Genomic DNA, 26,628 nt, shown 5'->3' with positions numbered 1-26,628 from the left:
TCCCAGTTTCAATCTTGTCTTTAATCCTTTTTCAACATGGCAGCCATCATCTTTTCACCATGTCAGTACTATGCTGAAACTCTACAAAGTTGCCCAATTGCCCATAGAGCGGTCTGCAAATGTTTTTCCCACTAAAACATAACCATGAAATACAATGCAATTTCATTAGTGTCAGCAACTAAGGCAGTTGATCTCATGATCTCATTGCATACAAACTGGATGGGGGAATATATAGGGCACCTATTTGAATCTCTGGAATGAGGCACATTTTTATGACATTGTAGGTATTCAGTAAACATTTCTTGAGTGCGTGGATGAATTAAACACAAGAAAGGTAAATTTGGTAGGAAGAAGCCCTTTGAAGATAAGTTCAGAGCATAGAATTCTGAGTGGAGTGCAGGAGAGAATACCGGGAACATATGAAAACTTAGTTTTGTGTGTGTGTGCATGTGTGTGTGCACTCACACACATGTGCACATATGAGATAAAATGTGCTTTTCATGTAGGAGGCCCTCTAGCAATAGTTGTGCAATAGGAAGGTTTTAAGGATAAAACTGTAGTACAATTTTGCTTGCGTCAACTAGATTCTTGGCTAGATTTTGAGACTCACTGTTAATAAGTAAAAAACTCAATCCCAATTCAAAGCATAATTTAATACAACGTTTCCCAATATATTATTTGTGGGATTCTTAAAAAAAAAGACTTCCATGGTGTACTAGTATTTTATAGCTGATGTAACAAATGTATTGGCTTAAAACAACAAAAATTTATTGGATAACAGTTCTAGAGGTCAGAAATCTGATGCAGTCTCCCTAAATTACAATCAAGGTGTGGGCAGGGCTCTTTTCTCGTTGGAGGCCCAAGAGGAGAATCCTTCCCTTTCCTTTTCCAGCATTTTTTTTTGCGGTATGTGGGCCTCTCACTGCTATGGCCTCTCCCGTTGCAGAACACAAGCTCTGGATGCGCAGGCTCAGCGGCCATGGCTCACGGGCCCAGCCGCTCTGTGGCATGTGGGATCCTTCCAGACCGGGGCATGAACCCATGTCCCCTGCATCGGCAGGCGGACTCTCAACCACTGTGCCACCAGGGAAGCCCCCTTTTCCAGCTTTTAGAGAGGCTACTCACATTCCTTGGCTCATGGCCCCTTCCATCTTCAAAGCCAGCAATGACCAGTTGAGTCTTTTTCATGCTGTATCACACTAACACTGATTCTCCTGCTTCCTCTTTCCTCTAAGGACCCTTATATTACCTCTAATTTATTATATTAATTTGATAACCAAACAGATAATTGATGAGCTTAAGTCCAATAAACATGCAGTAGAAAATAAGGATGCAACACTTTGGGTTTAACTGACCATTTACAATTATATCTTGACGATATTATCACTAATATCAGCACTTCCATGTTTCTGTTTTCACCTAAGGGGAATTAAAAAAAAAAAATTCCAAACACCAAAATTCCACAGGTAAATATGATGAAAATGTTCCCCAAACTATAGTTACTGAGTCTGAGCTCATACTGCTGGCTGCACAACAGGCCAGTAAACCAAGAGACGAGTTACTGGGGCAAGGACAGCACTTTACTTGGAAAGCCAGCAGTCCAAGAAGATGGTGGACTAGTGTCCCAAAGGACACTAACTCGTAGCGGAGTTAGAATTCCAGCTTCTTTTATATTAAAAGAGGCGAGGGTGTTGTTCGTTGCTGCAGACGTCTTGGTGTTGTAATCCTTTGTTCTTGCAGCTGTCCATGTAGGTCAGTTCTCAATGTTCCTGTAAATCTCCAACAATAATGCTATTCTCTGTTCTGCAACTTTTTATCTGTATATGAATGGAAAAGTGTTATATCTTTAAAGGTCAGAGCCTTGAGAACGGGATATCCTGTACATTTCAGGCTAAAGGCAACATTCTTGTAGCAAAAGCAACAGAATACAAAGGTTAAAGTAATAGAAACAGATCCAATATGGAGGCAGATTCGTTCTTCCTTATTACACTATGAGCTAGGACTATTCTCTAAAGCAAAATAGTGATTAGCATATGTATGTAAACCCAACTTTGGCTGATGCAGAGTACCTTAGGGGGTGTCAGTGCACAAAGTACAGAAAAATGTGTTGCATGAACGTTGAAAACTATTTAGCTGTGTTAAATTCTTAAAAATACATGGATCTATTTTCAGACTTTCTGTTATGTCCCATTATGCCATCCACTCTATGCTGATATGATATTTTAATTATTGTAAATATGTATTTTAATATCTGGTAAAGGTTATCAAATGGAGCTGAGCCAGGACTAATGGAATAGGTATTTCTTAGATTACCTAGATTGGTCCTCTGAAAAAGCCAAGAAACAAGGGTCCACCTAGTTAAGTTCCATCAGCACCCAGACTGGAATCCTGAAGTATCATTTTCCACCTAAAGAAACCAGAGTTTCATGGAAGTGACTGAATGCTGGATCTGATTTGGGAAATGTACAAGGGAAATTGGCACACCTTGTACCAGATGGGAAGGAACCTACCAAAGAGGCCCTGTTGAACGGACTCAACCGTTAACCTGAACTAGCTCCCACTGGACAAGGATGAGACAATCCATTAGAATGGAAACACCTGAAATATCAAATGGTTAAAAATCAGAATTAATTGTGGTTTATGTATGTTAGAGAACATCTCATTATTTTAAAACTAGTAAGATACAAATATTTACCCTGATTTTCCAGGATGAGCTGTACCTTACAGTAACTTGATGAAACCACGTTTCTCTTTATTTCTGTGTTCCAGCTAATAAATGAAGAAATGGTAGAATTAGAATATTACCAGTATTGAACTGGTAATGATAATCAATGGCTATTAACCTTAAAAAAATGAGGTAATAGATATTATATCTTATATATATATAATATAAAAAATATATATTTATATATAAATATCTATTATATATATATAATAGATATAATAGATATTATATCTTCTCACAGAAATACACAAAACCCATTATAAAATAATCATGTCACACACAAAAAAATTAAATCTGAATCTTTCTCTTCTATATCTCATCAAAGAGATGCAATCAACAAAATTCAAACTCGGGGGGAATTCTATATGACAAAAGAGCCTGTTTCTTTAACAACAACAACAAAAATACTGCGAAGATTAAAAACCCAGGATATTGAAGGAGAATCCATGAAGAGACAAGACATAAATGAAAGAACTGTGATGTGTGCACTTCATCAAGTAGGGAAATCAAGTGTGCACACATCAAGTAGGGAAAATTGAAAAAGGGAAAAGAAAATAACTGAGGACCCGTGAAGAATGATGAATACTTGAAGGTTTTAAGGCTATGTTTTACATTATTTTAAGGTGATCATGGTTGTCTTTAAAGTAAACACAAAAGCCCTAAGTTTAAAAAATTGGTGAAGATGGGGCTTCCCTGGTGGCGCAGTGGTTGAGAATCTGCCTGCCGATGCAGGGGACACGGGTTCGTGCCCCGGTCCAGGAAGATCCCACGTGCTGCGGAGCGGCTGGGCCCGTGAGCCATGGGCGCTGAGCCTGCGCATCCGGAGCCTGTGCTCCGCAACGGGAGAGGCCACAACAGTGAGAGGCCCGCGTACCGCAAAAAAAAATTGGTGAAGATGGATGGCAGGTATAGCAGGCTTATCATATTATTTTCTCTTCCTCTGTTTGTTTTTAATTTCCATAATGAAAAGTTAAAAGTGTTTCTATTAGTTCAAGTTTGTGTAGTTACTAATACCAACAATGAGAACTTCTTTATCAAGAGAAGAATTCTGATGCTCGACTTTTCTTGATTAATATTTCAAGGAAGTTAATAACACACCATTAAAGTTAGAAACTCAATTACCTGCTCAAGCTTAACACTGGCAAATTTTCTTTCCAATCAGTTTCCTCTGCTTCATAAAAGTTGTTTCAAGAAAGCTGACGGAACTAGAAATTATAACTGAGAGATAAGAAATAACTTCGGAAATTTATTTTATGGTTTAATTTCATATTTAATCTAGACTTTGGCAATTGCATATACATTGCCTAACACACAAAATTTTAGAAAAACTAGCCATATGTATCATACTTAGAGATCTTTCTACTATTTTTCGCTCTCTGTTAAAGTATATTCCCCTTTTATCCAATCCTCTGTTACTTCATTGAGTGGAACATTTTTTATATAATAAATTTGGAAAATCGGGTCAGTGAACAAATAATCATACCTTTGTTCTAACTGACTAACCATTTGGATAAACAATCAGATTGTATCCTTACTTTATACCAAACTTAAGCCTATATGGATTAAATATTTAAATATTAAAAATGAAACCATAAAAGTAATATAAAAGACTGATGAATGTTTATATAAACTACGTTGAGGAATGACTTGCTCATGTGATATTAATTCAGAACCTAAATAAAAAGACTGATAGAACTGAAGACAGAAAGTTACACCACAATATTGCAAAAGACCCCTTTATCCAAGTTTGTGACCAACTGGTAGATATTTAAAATACATGTTATTAAGAGTTAATATTCTTTTTTTTTTTTTTTTGCGGTACGCGGGCCTCTCACTGCTGTGGCCTCTCCCGTTGTGGAGCACAGGCTCCGGACGCGCAGGCTCAGCGGCCATGGCTCACGGGCCCAGCCGCTCCACGGCATGTGGGATCTTCCCGGACCGGGGCACGAACCCGTGTCCCCTGCATCGACAGGTCGCCTCTCAACCACTGTGCCACCAGGGAAGCCCCAAGAGTTAATATTCTTAATTAAGAACATTTACGAATAGGTGAGAAAAAGGTGCTCTTTCTGAGAGAAAATGGACGAAGGACATGAATAACGATGCAGCAATAAAGGAATGGAAATACAAATTACCAGTATATACATGGGAAAAAAGTTCATCCTGACTTGCTGGTAATAAAATAAATGCAGATTAATATGAGGATGAGATGACATTTTCTCATCTGTCACATTGGCAAAGGAAAAGAGTTTGATTGGACAGGTGTGTGGCTTTTGGCCCACTAGCACTGCAAACTGCTGGGACAAGCAGAAGTCGGCACAACCTCTCTAAAAGCAGTTTGTCCGTATTAAGGCCTTTAGCATTTGCATAACCTTTAACATGGGAATTGTCTCTCTAAAAAAAAAAGTGCAGGAACACTAACATAAATGTGTATTGCAGCATTGTTTACAATAGCAAAAAAGCTGTAAGCAAGCTGAAATCGCAGGGATGAGGAATTTATTCAACCCTTTGGTAGGTACATTACAGATGCTAAAGAATGCCTTATTTATTTATCTATTTATCTATCTATTTATTTATTTATTTATTGGCTGTGCGGGGTCTTCGTTGCTGCCCACAGGCTTTCTCTAGTTGCGGTGAGCGGGGGCTACTCTTTGTCGCGGTGCGCGGGCTTCTCATTGCAGTGGCTTCTCTTGTTGCGGAGCATGGCCTCTAGGCACGCGGGCTCGGTAGTTGTGGCTCATGGCTCTAGAGCGCAGGCTCAGTAGTTGTGGCGCATGGGCTTAGTTGCTCTGCGGTATGTAGGATCTTCCCAGACCAGGGCTCAAACCCGTGTCCCCTGAATTGGCAGGCGGACTCTCAACCAGTGCGCCACCAGGGAAGCCCAAGAATGCCTTATTCATGTACCAAGATGGTGATAGCTGTTGTTAAGTGGGAAAAGAAGGGTTCAGAGCAATTTATATTGTGTCATTCCATTTTATTTCTCTCCCATATATATATATACACACACAAACACACACGTATATGCGTATATACATATATAATGTATCTGCATTCTATATAAGAATCGTATAATTTCTGCAACAAACAAAATTTTAAAAGATGTTTCCTATTGTATTTCAAAAGTTTCTGGTAAGAAATTATAGTGTAACATGTAACAATAGGAAAGATCATAAGATCATTCAGGACATTTTAATGCTCCTTCTTCTTGAGGTAGGATGACTGATGGATGAACTGCAGCTCCAGAGGCAGAGCCCAGAGTGATCAAGAAATCTGCATGATATAAGTTCACATCACATTTTAACGTGTCACAAAGAAAAGAAATGTAATACCTTTTTGTATTTGATGGGTGGTACATGGATAGATTTTTTAAGTCCAGGATACACACACACACAAACACACACACACACACACACACAAATGTACGTACATAAACAAGAAAAAATTGCTTGCCAAGGAAGCTTGGGAAAGCTGATGAGGAAAGACTAATGCCTTCATACTGATAAATACTAGCACCCAATAACTAAGGAACTATTAAACTCTGTGATACAACAAGTATCAAGTGATATACATCATGATTGCAGGTTGAAATGATCTATTGGGTTACATAAATCATAGTATTAAAATTAATTTTACCCATTTCTTTTTACCTTTTTAAAAAGACGAGGATACCAGAAAATGTAGTATTAGACATGTGGCATGCCTTGTATTTCTGTTGGACAGTGCTGCTGTATACTGTAGTAAAAATCTATTTATGTCATACCTCTGCTCATAAGCTGTCAGTGTCTTCCTGTTACTTTTAGAAAAAGACAAACATCTTCAATGTTGTCTGTGAGCCCATGAAGAGTCTTAGTGCTGCCTGCCTCACCGTTTCTACTAGTTCCCATTCTTCCCCTTGATATCCGAGGTCCAGCCAATTGGACCTTCTCTCAGGTCCTTCAACATACAATTTTTCTAACTGCAGATTGAGACTTACAGCGTGTCATGGAACAAATTTAGTGAATTGAGACCAATATTAAAAAACATGAAATAGAACCGAACAGAAAATAACAGCACAAGTAAAAGGGTAAATGTTATTTTACGTAAATGCTTTTTATTTTACGTATATGTTTACTGGATTATGTTGTGAAATATATTTCTTACTGGAGTAAAAATGTTTGAGAAGCAATTCTCAAACCCAGGGTTTCTCAGCTTTGGCACTCTTGACATTTTGGTTGTATAATTCTTTACGGTGGTGAGCTGTCATGCTCGTTACAGGATGTATAGCAGCATCTCTGGTCTCTACCCACTAGATACGAGTAGCACAACCTTCCTCTGTTACGCCAACTCAAAATATCTCCAGACTTTGCCATAGGTCCCCCAGTTGAGGACTGTTGCTCCAATCCATTATACTCAATCTCACAACAAAGCTTTTTCACAAACCGTTCTCATTTACTGCAAGGAGCTGCTCACCTCTCCTCTCCTGGTAACTCTTCCTCACCTTTCAGATCTCAGCTCAGTTGCACTCCTCTTGGGAACATCTTTCCTGAGTCCTCTAGGTAAGTCTCATCCTTCTACTGTAAGTTCTCATAAAATCACGTGCTCTATTTTAAGCACTTATCAATTTATAATTTTCCATTTGCCTCTGTGATTATTTGATTAATATATGCCTCTCTCACTAGGCTGTTAGTTGAAGTCAGGCATCATGTCTGATTTTGTCCACAATACAGCATTATGCAAATAGTTATTCAGTGTCTACGGTGCACAGGCTTCAAACTAGATGCTAGGTGTGCATTGGATGGCTGAAAAAGCAAAATCCCTGTCCCTGAGTGGCTGACAGTCTTGCTGGGGAGACCTAAACTATAGAAACAGACCACTGTTTAAGTGCAAATTAATAATGGAAGTGGTGCTAAAGTAAAGATGTGTTTTGAGTTGGCAAGACCAAATTCGGTAGCATTGTCAGGAGAAAGCTGCACTGAGGATGTGAACGTTTGGTAAAATGTGGAGTGTCAGAAGGATACAGCCATATAAAAGCAGGGAAAGAACATTCCAAGAGCAAGTATCGTCTTATTTAAAGCCCTTACGACATGTTCCTAGTAGGTTTTTAAAAGATCATTCTGTTATGAAGAGAATGTAGCAGAGGAAAAGAAAAGAAGGGGAAGTTACTTAAGAAGTCATCCAGTCCAGGTAGGAAACCATTGGTATCTTGGACTAGGGATTGTTGAAGTGGTAATGGAAAGAATATGATGTATAAGTACTTACTAAGTACCTAGTATGTCAGTTGTCAGATTTGACATACTAGGTCCTTAGTAAATATTTGCTGATTTAATATCTAGTCAGTGAATTCATTAAATATTTGCTAACATAATTAGATCAAAGCTTTAAGAAATTAAGACAACTTTGGAGTAAGGTTTGAGTGATTGTCTTTTATTTTTGTCACCATATCTGCCTGTTAAAGTTTTCAAATTCCAGATTGTCTAAGAAAATTTCCCTATATTCTCAGACAAATTAATGTCTGTTTCCACAGCTATTATAGCAAATTTGTTCTAGTTCCATTGTAGCATTTATCACTGTCTACCTTAGATGAGATATTTGTGTTCATCTGCCCAACTATGTTATGGGTGCAGTGAAAGTTGATAATTTTTTTTAATCACTTGAACTCTGATACAATAGGCTATATATAGGAGGCATTAAATAATGTTGGTTGAATGGAATGAATGCTGCAAAAATGGAAAAATTCAGTCTTTTAAAACTTTGATGACTCAGTCAGAAATAATCTCCCAATGGATAGGAAATTATACTTACTTGAAGTTAAAGTTTATTTTGAAAAGGCAGTATTTTAAAACATGTTTCAATCTCAGACATACTAAAGGCAGGTTTCACTAATACAGTTTTTGCTGATGTATTGGAACATGTATTTTCATTTCTCTTTGATGATTATAGCTAGGAGTGGAAATGCTAGGTCATAGGCTAAGGGTATGTTTAACTCTCTTAGAAACTACCTAATCTTTTCCCAAAGATACTTACTATTTTATGCTCTCAGCAGTCATGTATGAAAATTCCTGCTTCTCCATATTTTTATTAACTTTTGCTATGCCAGTCATGTTAATTTTCAGCCATTTTAGTGGGTGTGAAATGGTATCGCAATGAAGTTTCAATCTGAAGTTTCCTGATGACTAATGATGTTGAATACTTCATCATATCCTTATTAGCCATACATTTATCTCCCTTTTTAAAGTGTTTTGAGTCCTTCACTGAGTTAAAAATTTTTCTAGCTTTTTTGAGATATAATTGACATATAACATTGAAGTAAGTTTAAAGTGTACAACATGATTCCATACACTAATATATTGCAAAATGATTACCTCAATAAAGTTGGTTAACACATCTATCACCATCACCTCACATAATTACCAATTTTTGTTGTTATGGTGATGAGAACATTTAAAATCTACTTTCTTAGCAACCTGCAAGCATACAACATAGTACTGTTAACTGTAGTCACTGTACTGTACATTAGATCCCCAGAATTTATTCATCTTTTAACTCCACGTTTGTACCCTTTGACCAACATCTCCCCCTTTCCCCAACCACCAGTCCCTAGAAACAAAAGTCTACTCTCTGTTTCTTTGAGTTCAGCTCTTTAGATTCCACATGTAAGTGAGATCATATAGTATATTTGCCTTTCTGTGTCTGACTTATTTCACTTAGCATAATGCACTCAAGTTCCATCCATGTTGTTGCAAATGACAAGATTTTGTTATTTTTTATGGCTGGATAATATTCATATACATTATATATAGGTAACATATGGATAAGTATATACTATATAAAATACACATGTATTCTATTACATATAGGTATATTGTTACGTGTGTATGTATGTATGTATACATATATATATGCGCACATATATATGCGCATATATATATAAGGAACATTTTCTTCAGCCATTCTTCCCTTGATGGACACAAGTTATTTCCACTTCTTGGCTACTGTGAATAATGCTACAGTGAGTGAGCATGGGAGTGCAGGTATCTCTTTGAGGTAGTGATAACTTGTCCTTCGAATATATACCAGGAAGTTAGATCATATAGTAATTCTATTTTTAATCTTTTTGAGGAAACTCCATACTGTTTTCCACAGTGGTTGTACCAATTTACATTGCCACCGACAGTGCAGAAGAGTTCCCTTTTCTCCAAATTTTCCTCAGCACTTGTTATCTCTTGTCTTTTTGAGAATAGCCATTCTAACAGGTGTGATATCTCACTATGGGTTTGATTACATCTCCCTGATAATTAGTGATGTTGAGTACATTTTCTTGCACTTGTTGGCCTTTGTATGTTCTCTGTGAAAAAGTGTCTACTCAGGTCCTTTGCCTGATTTTTTTTTTTTTTTTTTTTTTTTTTGCGGTACGCGGGCCTCTCACTGTTGTGGCCTCTCCCGTTGCGGAGCACAGGCTGCGGACGCGCAGGCTCAGCGGCCATGGCTCACGGGCCCAGCCGCTCCGCGGCATGTGGGATCTTCCCGGACCGGGGCACGAACCCGTGTCCCCTGCATCGGCAGGCGGACTCTCAACCACTGCGCCACCAGGGAAGCCCACTTTGCCTGATTTTTAATGAGATTATTTTGGGTTTTTGCTCCTGATTTGTATGCACTCCTTATATTTTTGGATATTAACCTCCTACCAGATATATGACTTGCAAATATTTTCTCCCATTCTATAGGTTGCCTTTTCATTTTGTTGATTGTTCCTTTTGCTGTATAGAAGCTTTGAACTCTGATGTAGTCACACTTGATTTTTGCTTTTATTACTTGTGCTTTTGGTATTGTATCTAGAATTTCATTGCCAAGAGGAATGTCAACGAGTTTCCCTTATGGTTTCCTTAGGAGTTTTATGGTTTTAGGCCTTACATTTAGGTACTTAATCCATTTCTAGTTAATTTTTGTGAGTGGTGTAAGATAGAGGTTCAATTTCATTCTTTTGCATGTGGATATTCCTTCATCGAATTTTAAAAAACTGTGTTGCATGTCTTTTTATTTAATTATAGGTATTCTTTTTTTAAATTAATTAATTTATGGCTGTGTGGGGTCTTCGTTTCTGTGCGAGGGCTTTCTCTAGTTGTGGCAGGCGGGGGCCACTCTTCATCGTGGTGCACAGGCCTCTATCACGGCCTCTCGTTGCGGAGCACAGGCTCTCGACGCACAGGCTCAGTAATTGTGGCTCACAGGCCCAGTTGCTCCGCGGCATGCGGGATCTTCCCAGACCAGGGCTCAAACCCGTGTCACCTGCATTAACAGGCAAATTCTCAACCACTGCACCACCAGGGAAGCCCAGTATTCTTTATATATATATATATATACACACACACACACACACACACACACAAACACATCACATCTTCGTTATCCAATCATCCGTCAGTGGACACTTGGGTTGTTTCCAGTTTTTGGCTGTTGTAAATACTGCTGCAGTGAACTCAGGGGTGAGTATATCTTTTTGAGTTAGTGTTTTCATTTTCTTTGGATAAACAGCCAGAAGTGGAATTGCTGGGTCCATATGGTAGATCTATTTTGAATTTTTTGAGGAATCTCCATACTGTTTTCCATAGTGGCTGTACTAATTTAAATTCCCACCAACAGTCCACAAGGGTTCCCTTTTTTCCACATACTCACCAACATTTGTTATCTGGTTTTTCTTTTTTTTTTTTTTTTAATATAAACAGCTATTCTGACAGGTGTGAGGTGATATCTCATTGTGGTTATGATTTGCATCTCCCTGATGGTTAGTAATGTTGAGCATCTTTTCATGTGCCTGTCGGCCATCTGTATGTCTTCTTTGGACAAATGTTTGTTCAAATCCTCTGCCCATTTTTAGTCAGATTGTTTGTTTGTTTGTCATTCAGTTGTGTGAGTTCTTTATATGTTTTGGTTAGTAACCCTTTATCGGACATATCATTTGCAAATATCTTCTACCATTCAGTAGGTTGCATTTTGATTTTCTTGATGATTCCCTTCACTGTGTAGAAAGATTTTTGGTTTGATGTAGCCCATTTGTTTATTTTTGCTGTCGTTTCCATTGCTTCTGGGGTCAGATCCAAATATACATATAGTTAAGACCAAGGTCAGTCAAGAGCTAACTGCTTATGTTTTCTTCCAGGAGTTTTATGGTTTCTGCTGTTACATTCAAGTCTTTCATCCATTTTGAGATAATTTTTTTGTACAGCGTAAGATGGTAGTCCAGTTTTATTCTTTTGCATGTGGTTGTCCAGTTTTCCCCACACTATTTGTTGAAAAACTGTCCTTTCCCCATGTATGTTTTTGTTTCCTTTGGCATAAATTAGTTGACCATATGGCATGGGTTTATTTCTGGGCTCTCTATTCTGTTCCATTGACCTATGTGTCTGTCTTTTTGCCAGTTCCATACTGTTTTGGTTAGTATAGCTTTGTAGTATAATTAGAAATTAGGAAGTGTGATGCCTCCAGCTTTGTTCTTCTTTCTCACAATGGCTTTGGCTATTTGGGACTTTTTGTGTTTCCATACAAATTTCAGGATTCATCTATTTCTGTGAAAAATGCCACTGGAATTTTGATTTAGTATGGACATTTTAACAATATTAATTCTTCCAGTTCATGAACATAGAATATATTCCCATTTATTTGTGTCTTTTTAAATTTCTTTCATTAATATATTTTTGAGTGTATAGGTCCTTCACCTCCTTGGTTAAGTTCATTCCCAGGTATTTTATTCTTTTGATGCAATCAAAGGTATTTTGTAAGGGGATTGTTAATTTCTTTTTCTGATCATTTGTTGTTAGTCTCTAAAAATGCAACTTATTTTTGTATATTGCTTTTGTACCTTGAAACTTTACTGAATTTACTTACTAGTTCTAGCAGGTTTTTTTTTTTTTTTTGAGTCTTTAGGGTTTTCTATATATAAAATGATGTTGTCCTCAAATAGTGACAGTTTTACTTCTTCCTTTCCAATATGGATGCCTTTTATTTCTTTTTCCTGCCTAATTGCTAGCACTTTCAGTACTATGTTGAATAAAAATATGGGTTAAGGTCCACTACTATTATGGTATTGTTGTCAGTTTTTCTCTTTAGGTCTATTAATATTTGCTTTATGTACTTAGGTGCTCCTAGGCTGGGTGCATAAATATTTACAAGTGTCATATATCTTCTTGCTGGATTGACTCCTTTATCATTATGTAATGTCTCTCTATGTCTTTTATACAGTCTTTGTTTTAACGCCTGTTTTGTCTGATAGAAGTATAGCTACATCAACTTCCTTTTGGTTTCCATTTCATGAAACATCTTTTTCCATTCCTTCACATTCGGTCTATGTGTGTCCTTACATCTGAAGTGCGTCTCTTGTAAGCAGCATATATGTGGGTCTTGTTTTTTTTATCCATTCAGCCACTCTGTGTTTTGATTGGAGTATTTAGTCCATTTACATTTAAAGTCACTATTGATAGGCATGTACTTATTGCATTTGTGTTAATTGTTTTCTGGCTATTTTGTAGTTCTTCTCTATTCCTTTCTTCTTCTTGATTTCTTCCCTTCTGGTTTGATGTCTTATAGAGTGTTATGCTTAGATTCCTTTCCCATTATCTTTTGGTTATCTACTATGGGTTTTTGCTTTGTGGTTACCATGAGACTCATATATAACAGCCTATATATATATGACAATCTATTTAAGTTGATAGCAAGATAAGTTTGAATGCATTCTATAAAACTCAACTTATTACTACCCCTCCTGTTGTGTGTTTTTGATGTCTTATTTTATTTTACTTTATTTTATTTTATTTATTTATTGGCTGTGTCATGGGGCATGTGAAAACTTAGTTCCCCAACCAGGGATCAAACCTGTGCCCCCTGCAGTGGAAGCATGGAGTCCTAACCACTGGACTGCCAGGGAATTGCCGATGTGACATTTTAAAGTTTTTAATTTTGTGTATTCCTTATTTAACTATTTTAGTTATAGTTATTTTTACCTCTTTTGTCTTTTAACCTTCATACTAGCTTTATAAGTGATTGATCGATTACCTTTACTATATATTTACCTTTATTAGTGAGATTTATACTTACATGTTTTCTTGTTACTAATTAGTGCCCTTTTCAGCTTAAAGAAGTCCCTTTAACATTTCCTGCAAGACTATTTTAGTGGTGACTAACTCCTTTAGTTTTTGTTTGTCTGGAAAGCTCTTTATCTCTTCTTCAATTCTGAATGATAACCTTGCTGGGTAGAATGTTCTTGGTTTGAGGTTTTTTCCCTTTCACCCTTTAAATATATGGTTCCATTCCCTTCTGGCCTGCAGAGTGGCTGCTGAAAGATCAGCTAGTAGCCTTATAGGAGTTCCTTTGTATGTTATTTGATGCTTTTCCTTTGCTGATTGTAATACTCTCTCTTTATTCTTTTGTCGTTTTGATTACAGTGCATCTTGCTGTATTCCTCTTTGCCTGTATGGGACTCCGTGTGCTTTCTGGACTTGGGAGACTATTTCCTTTCTCAGGTTAGGGAACTTTGCAGCTATTATGTTGTAAATATGTTCTCAGCCCCTTTCTCTCTCTCTTCGCCTTCTGGGACCTCCTATTATATGAATATTACTGTGCTTGATGTTGCCTCAGAGGTTTCTTAAACTGCCCTCATTTCTTTTCATTCCTTTTTCTTTTTTCTGTTCAGTGGCAGGGATTTCTACTACTCTGTCTTCCAGCTCACTGATTCATTTCCTCTGTATCATTCAGTCTACTGCTGATTCCTTCTAGTGTATTTTTCATTTCAGTTATTGTATCCTTCATCTCTCTTTGGTTCTTTATATTTTTTAATGCTTTGTTAAAAACTTCTAACTTTTCACTCTGTGCATCCATTTTTCTCCCAAGTACCTTCATCATCTTTACAATCATTACTCTGAACTCTTTCTCTGGTAGGTAGCCTGTCTACACTTCACTTAGTTCTTCTTCTCGGGTCTTGTCTTGTTCCTTTGTCTGGAACATGTTTCTCTGTTGCCTCATTTTGTTGAAATTGTTACTTGTATTTTTAGGTATGTGGTAGGTTAGTTACATTTCTTGACCTTGCAGAAGTGGCCTTCTCTAGAAGTACTGTGCATCCTGGAAGCACACTACTCTCTCGTCACCCAAGCTATATGCTCTAGGGATTCCTCATAAGAGGGCTGCATGGGTCCTTCTGTTGTGGTGGGCTATGTGGGCTGTCTGGTAAGATTGGCCCATGGTCTGGTTGGTTGCCAGGCAGATGCTATAGGCTGCTGGTTAGTAGGCTCTGGTCACGAGGCAGCTGACTGTAGAACCCCAGGTGGCCCTGGGTCTCGTGCTGGCTCGCTGGTGGGCATAGTCAGTGTCCAGAAGACTCTGGGGCCGTTGCTTTCCCCTGCCTTCCGCAACTGGTGGATGAAGCCAGGTCCTGGGGTTAGTGCCGGACTATTGGCAGGCAGAGCTGGGTCTTGGCATCTGGCTACAGGGCCCAGGGATCCCAGAGCTGGTGTCCAATCGCTGGTGGGCAGGGGGCTGGTTCCTGAAACACTTGGGTATGGAGTCTGGGGTGTCTGGAGGCTTGTGTTGTCCTGCAGCCCAGCTGGTAGGGTCTGGCTTGCTGTGGATAGCCTGGGTCTGCAGGCTGCCGGACTGTGGTTTTCTTGTGTCTGATGTCTGCCCCTTGGTGTGTGAGGCTGGTCTAGAGGCCAGTGCAGGCTTCCTGAAGAGGCTGGCCAAGGCTTGACCTCTGTTGGGTGAAGCTGGGTCTTGGCCCTTTGGTGGGCCGGGCCATGTGTGTAGGCATGTCTAGAGGCAGCTGTGGGATCAGGAAGTCTTTAGGCAGACTGTCTGCTGATGGGTGCATCTGTGTCTCCACTCAGTTGTTTGGCACTGGCACCTACAAGCTATTAGGTGGGGCCAGGTCTTGGCCCTAATGAACTAGAGGAAGGATCCTACAATGGCATCTGCCAGTACTGCCTTCCACAGGGTAGAAAGAGCTCCCAAACGTGGCTGCTGCCAGTGTCCATGTCCCCAGGGTGAGCTGTAGCCACCCTCCACCTCTGCGGGAGACTCTCCAAGACCAGTAGGTAGGTCTGGCTCAGGCACCTATCAAATTACTGCTTTTGCCCTGGGTCCTTGTGCTTATGAGATTTTGTGTGTGCCTTTTAGGACTGAAGTTTATTTCCCGAAGTCCTTTGGGACTCCTGAAATTAAGCCCCACTGACCTTCAAAGCCAAATGCTCTGGGAGCTCATCCTCCCAGTGCTGGACCCCCTGGGCTGGGGCGCCGGATGTGGGGCTCAGAGTCCTCACTCCTGTTGGAGAACCTCTGCAATATAGATATTCTCCAGTTTGTGGGTTGCACCCCCAGGGGTATGGGACTTGATTATATCATGAATTTGCCCCTTTACCCCTCTCATTGTTCCTTCTTTATGTCTTCAGTTGTAAAAGATCTTCTCTGGTAGGTTTTTGTCTTTTCCATAGATAGTTGTTTTGCAGATAGTTGTGATTTTGGTGTGCTCGTGAAACGAGGTGAGCTCAGGGTCTTTCTACTCCATCATCATGGCCGATCTCCAGGTTTGCTTTAATTTTTTTTCCAACAGTGTTGTATAGTTTTCATTGCAGAAGTCTTAAACATGCACTGTTAAATTTATGACTAAGCATTTTTAATGCTATTGTTCATAAAATGTTTATTTTGAAAAATTATCTCTAGGATCTATATCGATGTCCCTTTTATCACTGATATTGATAATTTGTGTTCTCATTCTTTATCTCTTTCCTAATCATTCTATCTAGTGGTTAATCAACTATACTTGTTGATTTGTCTTCTATTTTAAATTTCATTTATCTCTGCAAGTTCTTTGTTATTTCCATTCATTTATGTACTTTTGGCTTAATTTTGAAAAGTTCGATTTAAAATTTTTTCCTCCCATCCCTCCCCCATTAGATGAGAAGCTGTTTGAGGACAGGGACAATATCTCATGCCTGACATGTAAAACCTCAACCAATATTTTAAAAATCAATTGTGGAAAGCACAAATGAAAAGGTTCTAGTTCTCTGGCATTTCACGTGCTTAACGTTTGTATTCGCTATCTACTGCTGAATAATAAATTACCCCACAGGTTCTTTCTGATGAGGAATGGGAAGAAATATAAGAAAATGATTTAAATAAAAATCCATTCTAAAATGATGGAGTACACAATGCAAAAAGGAACATATATATGGACCAGCCAGAGTGGGTCAAATTCAAGTCTCTAGATTTTGGGCAAATAACATTCTCTGAGCTTCAGTTTCCTCACCAGAAAGTATAATAACACTACCATTGAAAGGTTTGTAGCATTAAATGAAAGAACATGTGAAATACCTGTAACCATGCCTAGCATACATTAGGGGCTCGATGAATGCCATTTCTAAGAGTCTCAGTGTCCATATCTGTTAAAGAAAACAAGAAATGCTGTCAGAGTAGGGTTGTTGAATGTGTAGAAATAGATAAATAACATGCATAGCACAGGGCACAGTCTATTTCAGGTCTACCCAGAATATTAACTCTTCTAAATATCCATGGAACCTATAAATCATGTTATGGTTATAGGAGGCAGAAAAAAATCTATATGCATGTTTTTGTGGTTCTGATTTTTGTTTTTAAAAATTAAAATCTACAGCTTGCTTCTCCAACTGAAGATTTAGTTATTTTTTGCAAAAAGCCTAGCTGTGAGTCAGTGCAATATTAAAGAGAGATGGCAAAGGAAGCCAAGATATGGGACCCATGAAGCACACTTTGGACCTCTATATTCAACGAAGGAGGGTGAAAGCTGGTAACTGGAGATCAGGAATTTCGAGTTCTCTCTTTATACCTCAGTGACCACCAAATGGGAGAATCACATAGTTTCAGTCTCTTAGAAATCTTATATATTACATAAAAAAAATGGTTTCCTAACGTAATTAATGCTTATAGAAAAATCACATTTCTGTTACAACATGAAGGGTTAGTGTCCATTGTGATTTTCCTAGAATTTGATGAATACTCAGCACCATGAATATTACTAAAGATATTGGAGAGACACACCCTCACACTTTTCATTTCTGCTCACATATTATTGACCAAAAAAGTCATGTCTGTGGATAACTTCAACTGAGAAGAAAAGTGCAGTCCTTCTGTGAGCAGCAGTACTATCTATGACAAATTTAAAAAGTCTATTTTGGATAGAAGAGAAAATGTACAGGTATTAATCCCATGGTTCCCTCATTCTTTTTACTTAACAGGTCAAGAAAGGACTTTGAGCTTCAGAATACAGGCTGCAAACTATCTGATATAAATTCATTCAAACCCATATTTTCTTAACTATATGCCACCGTTGCTAAGTGTTTTATACACATTTACTCATTTATTCCTCAAGATAATCTGAAGAGGTAAGTATTTTTATCCTTACTTATAGGTGAGGAAGTTAAGATACAGAAAACTGTATCTTAACTGTTATATTGAACTGTATATTAAACTGTTGGCCCAATGGCACACAACTGGGATTCACACCGAGGCAGCCTGACTCCAGAATCCACACTCTAAACCAGCGTACACAGTGTCTCATAGACATGTAATACTGAGGCAGAGTTTCAGACAGGGTGGCCGTCAAAAACCAGGGAGATCAGCTCGGGGCTTTGTGACCACCTAGAGGGGTGGGATAGGGAGGGTGGGAGGGAGGGAGATGCAAGAGGGAAGAGATGCTGCACGTTAGGAAAGAGTATACTATGCGTTTCATATTTTTTTTGCTATGTTTCTACATATGGCCCTAACATAAAAGCAATTTCTGTGCTCAGTGTTTAACCTTTGTCCAAGAAGGTATGAGCAAAAAACTCAAACATGTATTGTTTTCCTCTTTTGAAGAAAATGTTAACTTTGCATGGTTACATGGGACAAAAGTACAAAGCGTTTCTGTGTTTAGTTTCCTCCTTTGTCCTATACTACCCCCTTCTATGTTTTGATATTTGGCACCTTCATGCTAATAGCAAATAAGAATTAATTTATAAAGAAGACAAAACTGGAAATCATAAGTAATTTCTATCTTCTGAACATAATTTAACTTCCTCAGTTCTGCTTTTTCAGGAGCCCAATTCTACATCAGGTGCCATATTCTACTTGACTGATTTGATCATCTATAATAGGGGCTGGTGAACAATAGCTTGCAAGTCAACTCTGGCCTGCTGCCTATTTTATTTTTATTGGAGTACAGTTGCTTTACAATGTTGTGTTAGGTTACACCGTACAGCAAAGTGAATCAGCTATACCTATACATATATCCCCTCGTTTTTGTATTTCCTTCTCATTTAGGTCACCACAGAGCACTGAGTAGGGTTCCCTGTGCTATACAGTAGGTTCTCATTAGTAATCTATTTTATGCATAGTATCAATAGCATATGTATATATGTCAATCCGAATCTACCAATTCATTCCCCCCCACCCTGGCTTTCCCTCTTGGTATCCATATGTTTGTTCTCTACGTCTGTGTCTCTATTTCTGCTTTGTAAATAAGACTGTCTATACCAGTTCTTTTTAGATTCCACATATATGTGTTAAAATACGGTATTTGTTTTTCTCTTTCTGGCTTACTTCACTCTGTATGACAATCTCTAGGTTCATCCACGTTACTGCAAATGGAATTATTGCATTCTTTTTTATGGCTGAGTAATATTCCATTGTATATATGTGCCACATCTTCTTTATCCACTCATCTGTTGATGGACACTTAGGTTGCTTCCATGTCCTGGCTATTGTAAACAGAGCTGCAATGAACATTTCGGTACATGACTCTTTTTGAATTATGGTTTTCTCAGGGTATATGCCCAGTAGTGGGATTGCTGGGTCATATGGTAGTTCTATTTTTAGTTTTTTAAGGACACTCCATACTGTTCTCCATAGTGGCTGTATCCATTTACATTCCCACCAACAGTGCAAGAGGGTTCCCTTTTCTCCACACCCTCTCAAGCATTTGTTGTTTGTAGATTTTTTGATGATGCCCAGTAAAAGTCATCCTGTTTAACTCTGAGGATGAAAGGGGGTGGATATTGTAGACATTCTTAACAGTTGTAAGCCATGCTTAATTAAGACAAAATATTGATTTGCAAAGGCAGACAGAGTGGATGCCTAATGTTATCTTATTATTATTTTGCTCTGAGTTCAACACACCAGCTGGCTTGAACTGTGGGTGACATACACAATGAAAACATAATACAATTACATAAAAGACTTGAGAATTTACTTATCTGGCTTCCTATTCCCTTTTATATTGCCCAAATTACAACCCTGCCATCACCTCTGCAAAATAAATCAAGCAACAATTCGTGTTGATATAATGAATATCTTATTTCTTTCAGATAAGACCAATGCTGTATCTTCTACAAATATAAGGGTAACCTAATGAACCAAGTAACTAAAAATGGTATGTCCTTTTAACTAATTAGATGCTCATAAAGAGAAGTAAATTCAGTATTTAAAGTTTATATACTCTTTTAGCCATTTGACTTACCTGATCAGTTTCCATTCAAGGCAACATATCAAAAATGGAATTTTTTTTCCATTTTTTTATTATGAACAATTTCAAACATGCAGAAAAATTGAACAAAAATGAATATCCACCATCATGATTGAGCAATAGGTAATACTCATATTTGCATTTGCCTGCTTTGTCTCTAGTATTTTAAAATCGAGGAGAGTACCCTAGCTTTTAATTTATTGATATATTTAATTACATTGACTCAAAAAGGCCAAGTCTGTTTTCTCATAAATTTTGAAGGTATGTGATTGTTTTCTTTTGATGTTCTCACCTTTTCTTTCTCTCCTCTATTTCAAGAAAACTGGAAGGTTGGTCTAGACTCACAGCGAACATTTCGGAAAAGTGATGCTGTGTGCTTTGTTCTGCATCATATCAAGAGGCACACAGTGCCAGGTTGTCCCAATATTAGTGATGCTAAGTTTGCTCACCCAGTTGATTTGATCCCCAGCCGACCTCTCTTTTATAGGGTTATGCTTTCCTTTGGTAATATGCATTTATCTTCTGTTCCAGCAACATTTTATCTAATAGTTTTAGCCTTTATAAAAGAACTTTGCCTGAATTACTGATTTCATACAGAGGTCAGAACTATGATTTTTCTAACACTGTTATTCTTTTTGTGTTCATTAACTGATGCTCTTTCGTGAAAAAGTGTTTTTCCTCCTAAAAATTGCTTACCACCTTCCCTTTAATAACCACCTGTCAGGGTAAGCAGTTGGTGTAATAGTAAGATGACTATATATATTCCAGTTTATCCAGGACAGTCATGGTTATGTCACTTAACATAACTATTGCTGTGCTCCCATTTATATAATGTAACATATTAAACAAAAAATTATAAGAACATTCCATGTATTAGTCCCTTGACTTTCTCTCTCAAAATCTCTCTGTCATTTGGAGAATCCTAAGTGTTAATTTATAGTGTTTCTCAAGGTATTATGCATTTTGATACCCAAATCTTTTATATGCAAACACTTCCAATTATCCCTTTTGATACTCAAACCTCCACACTCAAGTCCCAAAATTGACTAGGCTTCTGTGTCCTTTTGACATAACTCCAGTTTTGATTAAATCTTTGCTTTATGATATAATAAGGTATTACAGCATTACCTTGCATTTTCTATGCTCCAGATCTGAAGTTAACAATTTCCTCAAAGATCTCTGATTTCTTTCAGTGGGAACTGATCAGGAGTATTCATTTTTACTGAGGTGTTAACTGCTCTCAGAGTATTTCAGTGGATAAATCTAGGGTATATATAAATAAACTTAATATTTTTCATTTCTAATTCAAATTTAACATTATAGTGCTTTTAATTCCTTTGACTTGTAAATTCATATTATTTGTTTTACTCTGAAATCCTTGGTTTCTAATTAGCACATTTACTTTATTCTATGACATGCATAAAATGGTTAGAAAATAAAATTCCAATATGTTTACCAATAATAAAACTCTAAGTATGGTTTAAAATTGTTTGACTTCTCTTTTCCTTTACGGATATGACCTTAGGCTGTGCAGTCAGAGCACTGGGTCAAAAGTAATTTAAACATTTGTTTGGCAGAAAATACCACAAGTAGAGACAAATAATGAAGATGAAAAACAATGCTTACAATTTTTATCACAAGCAAATGGTTAATATCCCAGAACTACTAGATATATAAAAAACATTGAAAGCATGGTAGAGATATTAACCTAAATAATAAATGAAAATAAATCTTAAGCCTATTTTCCTATGTTAAATTGATCATAATAAGTTAAATGTAAATTAAAACTCTATTTAGGTATAAATTTTGACTTACCTACACTGGCAAAAATCCAAAACTTTGACAACATAATCTGTTGGCAAGGCTGCAGGGATAGAGATAGTCACATATGTTGCTGGTGACAATGCAAAATAGTATAATTCTTCTTGGAGAGGAATAGGAAATACCAAAAGTCTCTATATATTTATAACTAACTAACATCACACAGATAATCCCAAATCTTCCAACTCAAGACTCTTACTCACCTCTGCAAATCCCTTTTGTCATGTGAGGTTCTGGGAAGTCACATGTTCTGGAGATTATGATTTGTACACCTTGCAGGGGGGATCATTTTCTTTCTACCACACAAGGTCATAAAACAAGTAGATTAATAATAAATTTGATGGAATTGAAGTCATACAGAATGTATTCTATGATTATAATAGAAGTAAGCAAAAAAATTAATGAGTGAATTTGGAAATTCCTCAAATACTTAAAAAATAATGAACATACTTCTAAACTGTCCTTAGGTCAAAGAAGAAATCACAAGGAAAATTGGAAAATATTTGGGACAACAACAAAATTTCAAAATTTGTGGGTTATAGCTTTAAAGCACAATTTACAGAGAAATTAATAGAACCCTAAAAGATACTAATGTGGAAGAGTACATAGTTGTTTAAGCTTCCATCATAAGAAGCTATAAAAAGAGCAAATAAAACCTAGAGCGAGTTAAAGCAAGTAAATAATAATGCAAGTAAATAAAGCAATAGAGGTAAACAAAATTCAAAGCTGATTTTTTGGAAAGGTCAGTAAAACTGATAAACTTCTAGTAGATGGATCAAGGAAAAAAAGGAGAATACCCAAATTATCAATATCAAGAATGAAAAAAGAAATGTCATTATTGATCTGTCATTAAAAGAATAATAAGGGAATATAATGAACATTTTATTCCAGTAAGTTTGAGAACTTACTTAAATGAATTGAATAAATTCTTTGAAGGGCATAAATTACAACTCAGAGAAAGAGACAGCTGTATACTTTCATACTTATTAAAGAAGTTGAATTTATTTCTTAAGAGTGCTCCTAAAAGAAAACTCTAGGCTCATATGGTTTCAGAGTAGAATTCTATTGAATTTTTAAGGAAGAAATAATAATAATCATAAATTCTTTTAGAAAATAGAGTATGCAACACTTTCCAATGCACTCTGAGTCCAGCATTAGCCTGATACCATATCCAAACAAAAACACTGCAAGAAAACAAACCCAGAGAACAATATCCCTCATAAAACTGGATTCAAAACATCCTTAACCAAATACTAAAAACCAAATCAAGTAATACAAAAAACAGATAACACATAATGATCAAGTGGTATTATGCCTGGATTGCAAGGTTGCTTTAACATTCTAAACTCAATCAGTGTAATTCTCCATGTAATGGAGAAAAGCATATGATCATCACAATAGATATATTAAAACATTTTACAGAATGCATCATCCATTAATTCTAAAAGCTCTCAGCTAAATGTAAATACAAGGGTAACAGAAATGTTCAGCTGACATCATATTTGCTGAGAAAGATTAGTTTCCTGCTCTAAGACTGGGAATAAAGTAAGAATGTCTACTCACTCTTAAGGTATTCTCCATTGTGTTGTAGCCTGTGCAATAAAGAAAAAGAAACACACACATATATATAGGGAATAAAGACATAAAACTTTTTTTTGGATATCATCATGATGTACATAGAAATTACTAAGGACACTACCAAAAAAACCCCCCAAAACAAAAAACAAACCCATTAGATAACTACTAAGCGAATATAACAGCATCCCATGATGCAAGAGCAGTACACCAAAATCAAGTCTGTTTCTAGATACTGGCAATGAAAAATTACATCATCAAAAAATACGAAGTGCTTGGAGATAATTCTAACCATATGTTTAACACCTGTACCATGAAAACTATCAAAGACGGCTGGATGAAGTTAAAGAAGACATAAATAATTTGGGAGCTACACAGTGTTAATGAATTTAAAGAGCGAATGTTATTAAGGTATTGATTCTCTCTAAATTTATTTACAGACTTAACCCCAATTAAAATCCCACTGGACATTCTAAAAGTAATGGTCAAACTCATTCTACAGGTTATGTGGAAATACAAAAAATATGGAATATGGAAATGTAAAAAAGAATGTATTTGGAGGACTTATACTCCCAGATTTCAACTTACTCCCAATCTACAGCAATCAAGGTAGTAAGATAGTGGCATAAAAATACACATTTAGCTCAATGGAACAATTAAAAGTTCAGAAATGGATATATGATTATATGGTCAACTAACTGTTGACTAATTACCAAGATAATTCAATGGGGAAAATTGGTCTTCTCAATAAATGGTGCTGGAATAACCAGATATCTGTACAGAAAAAGGAGCTTTGGCATTTTCCTTACACCACACACAAAATTTGATTCAAAATGGATCATAGAACTTAAAAAAGTTAACATTCTAAAGCAGAAAACATATGAGAAAATCTTTGTGACCTTGGGAAAGGCAAATTTGCATTGATAGGACAAAAAATATGAATAATGAAAGAAATATATTCTGCAATTGAAGCTTACCAAAATTAAACTTTCACTTGTCAGAGGATACCATTAAGAAAATTAAATGGATGGGCTTCCCTGGAGGCACAGTGGTTGAGAGTCCGCCTGCCGATGCAGGGGACACGGATTCGTGCCCCAGTCCAGGAAGATCCCACATGCCACGGAGTGGCTGGGCCCATGAGCCATGGCTGCTGAGCCTGCGCATCCAGAGCCTGTGCTCCGCAACGGGAGAGGCCACAGCAGTGAGAGGCCTGCGTACTGCAAAAAAAAAAAAAGAAAATTAAATGGCAATTAATTAAATGGGGAGAAAATATTTGAAAAAATATATATTAGAAAGGACTTGGACTCAGCGTGTACAAAGAAATCTTACGACTCAATAATAAGAAGACAACCAAATAAACAATGTGCAAGTGCTCTGTAACTGAACAAGTCCAGAAAAAGTTGTTTAACTTCATTGGTCACTAAGGAAATGCAAATTAAAACCACAATGATATACTACTACATACCCACCAGAAAACTAAAGTTAAAAACAAGTGCTGCCAAAGATGTGGAACAACTGGAACACTCATAAGGCACATGTGGGAGCACAGAGTGACACAGGAGAGTGGCAGTGAGTCAGAAAGGGAATCAGCCTAGATTCCTGAGGCACCACGTGGGACAAAGCCACAGCCAATCTAGAGTTGTCCAGCAAGGAAAATGAGAAATAAACCTCTGTTGCTAATATCCCATGAGACTTTGAGACTGCTACACAAAATAACCTTACAAAAGCTGGTGAATAGTTATATTTTGACTTGTATTTAGTGTTTCATTTCTTCCTCTTTTTTCTATGCAAAGATTTTGTTGTTGAATTTACTGAATCATAATTGGAAAGGCTCAATACTCTGTAATGAAGTATATGGGAAAAGAATCTAAAAAAGAGTGGATATATGTATGTGTATAACTGATTCACTTTGCTGTACACCTGAAACACAACGTTGTACATCAACTATACTCCGATAAAAATTTTAAAAAAGAAAATTTAAAAATAAAATAATTACATTGGATAGTATCTTTAAAACAAGAGTATATAATAATACAAATTATAGGCAAACTTACCTTATTCCTATCTAAGTAAGAATTTATCCAGTGTTTCTCTTGTTAAGGATAAGTCTTGTAAGGACAAATTCACTTACTCTTATTTCAGAAAGTTTTTTTTAAGTTAGAAATTGATGTTGAATTTTCAAATGTCTCTTAAACATCTAGGGAGATGTATGATATTGTTTCCTTAAATCTATTGATACACTGAATGACCCTAATGCCTTTTTAAATGTTGACCCATTCTTGTATTACTGTAATAAACCCAACTTGGTCAGGATTATTATATTTTAATGTGCTGTTTTATCTTAGGTTTTTGCATTGATATTTATGAATTAAATTATCTTTAGTTTTAATTGTTTCAGTTTCCAGCTTTATAGTTTCAATGTCATACTCACTTCATAAAAATAATTTGAATATTTTCCTTCTTTCAGTGTCCTCTGTGATGTTATTGTTATTTGTTATTTGCTTGTCTCCTTGATTTGTATGTTTAGTGGGAGAATATGTATGGAGAAACCAGAATTTGCTAATGGCCATTATATAATGGAAACTTGGAATTTTTGTCATTATAAAACCAGTGCATGCTTATTGAAGAAATCTTACAAAGTAAAAATGAGCACGAAGAAAAATACAATAATGTAATAATGTTAATAAAAGCAAGTCTTTTACCACTTTGAATAATCTTTTCACCAAATGATTAAAAAATATAATAGTTGGGGGAGTGGCCAAGATGGAGGAGTAGAAAAACCCTGAGCGCACCTCCTCTCATGAGCACACCAAAGTTACAACTATCTTCAGAACAAACATTGATGAAACAAAACCTTGAACCTACCAGTGTGGAACCTTTTCTGGTAGGTTCCAAAGATCTCCTACAACTAAAGACATAAAGAAAGAACCACACTGAGTATGAGGGGTGGACTAGTGATATAATCAAATCTCATACCCCCAGGACAGGCAAACCTGAAAATGCAGAATAATTATAT

General features: G+C 36.9%; 2 long non-coding RNA genes across 4 annotated transcripts in view; both read right to left on the bottom strand.

The window, feature by feature from the left end:
• Positions 1–1,087: 1,087 nt before the first annotated feature.
• On the bottom strand, positions 1,088–24,707 carry LOC113612185 (uncharacterized). Of its 2 annotated transcripts, XR_003429765.1 has the most exons (9): positions 24,590–24,707; positions 23,601–23,629; positions 22,241–22,333; positions 22,032–22,080; positions 21,345–21,479; positions 17,054–17,121; positions 7,172–7,553; positions 2,696–2,769; positions 1,088–1,817 (listed from the first exon to the last, which is right to left on the bottom strand). It is a non-coding gene; the product is annotated as an uncharacterized LOC113612185 (long non-coding RNA). The 2 variants fall into 2 exon arrangements; XR_003429766.1 differs by lacking the exon at positions 22,032–22,080.
• Positions 24,708–24,787: 80 nt separating this feature from the next.
• LOC113612175 (uncharacterized) overlaps positions 24,788–26,628 on the bottom strand; it is a 42,952-nt gene continuing 41,111 nt past the window's right edge. For both annotated transcript variants that reach the window (XR_003429755.1, XR_003429754.1), the window contains one exon: positions 24,788–24,829. This is a non-coding gene — a long non-coding RNA (uncharacterized LOC113612175). The remainder of the gene's footprint in view (positions 24,830–26,628) is intronic.

This window comes from Aethalodelphis obliquidens, unplaced genomic scaffold (genome assembly GCF_003676395.1).
Source record: "Aethalodelphis obliquidens isolate GAN/ISIS:26980383/991018 unplaced genomic scaffold, ASM367639v1 scaffold73, whole genome shotgun sequence".
In the NCBI taxonomy this organism is placed as follows: domain Eukaryota; kingdom Metazoa; phylum Chordata; class Mammalia; order Artiodactyla; family Delphinidae; genus Aethalodelphis; species Aethalodelphis obliquidens.
This window is presented reverse-complemented; position numbering and strand designations above follow the sequence as displayed.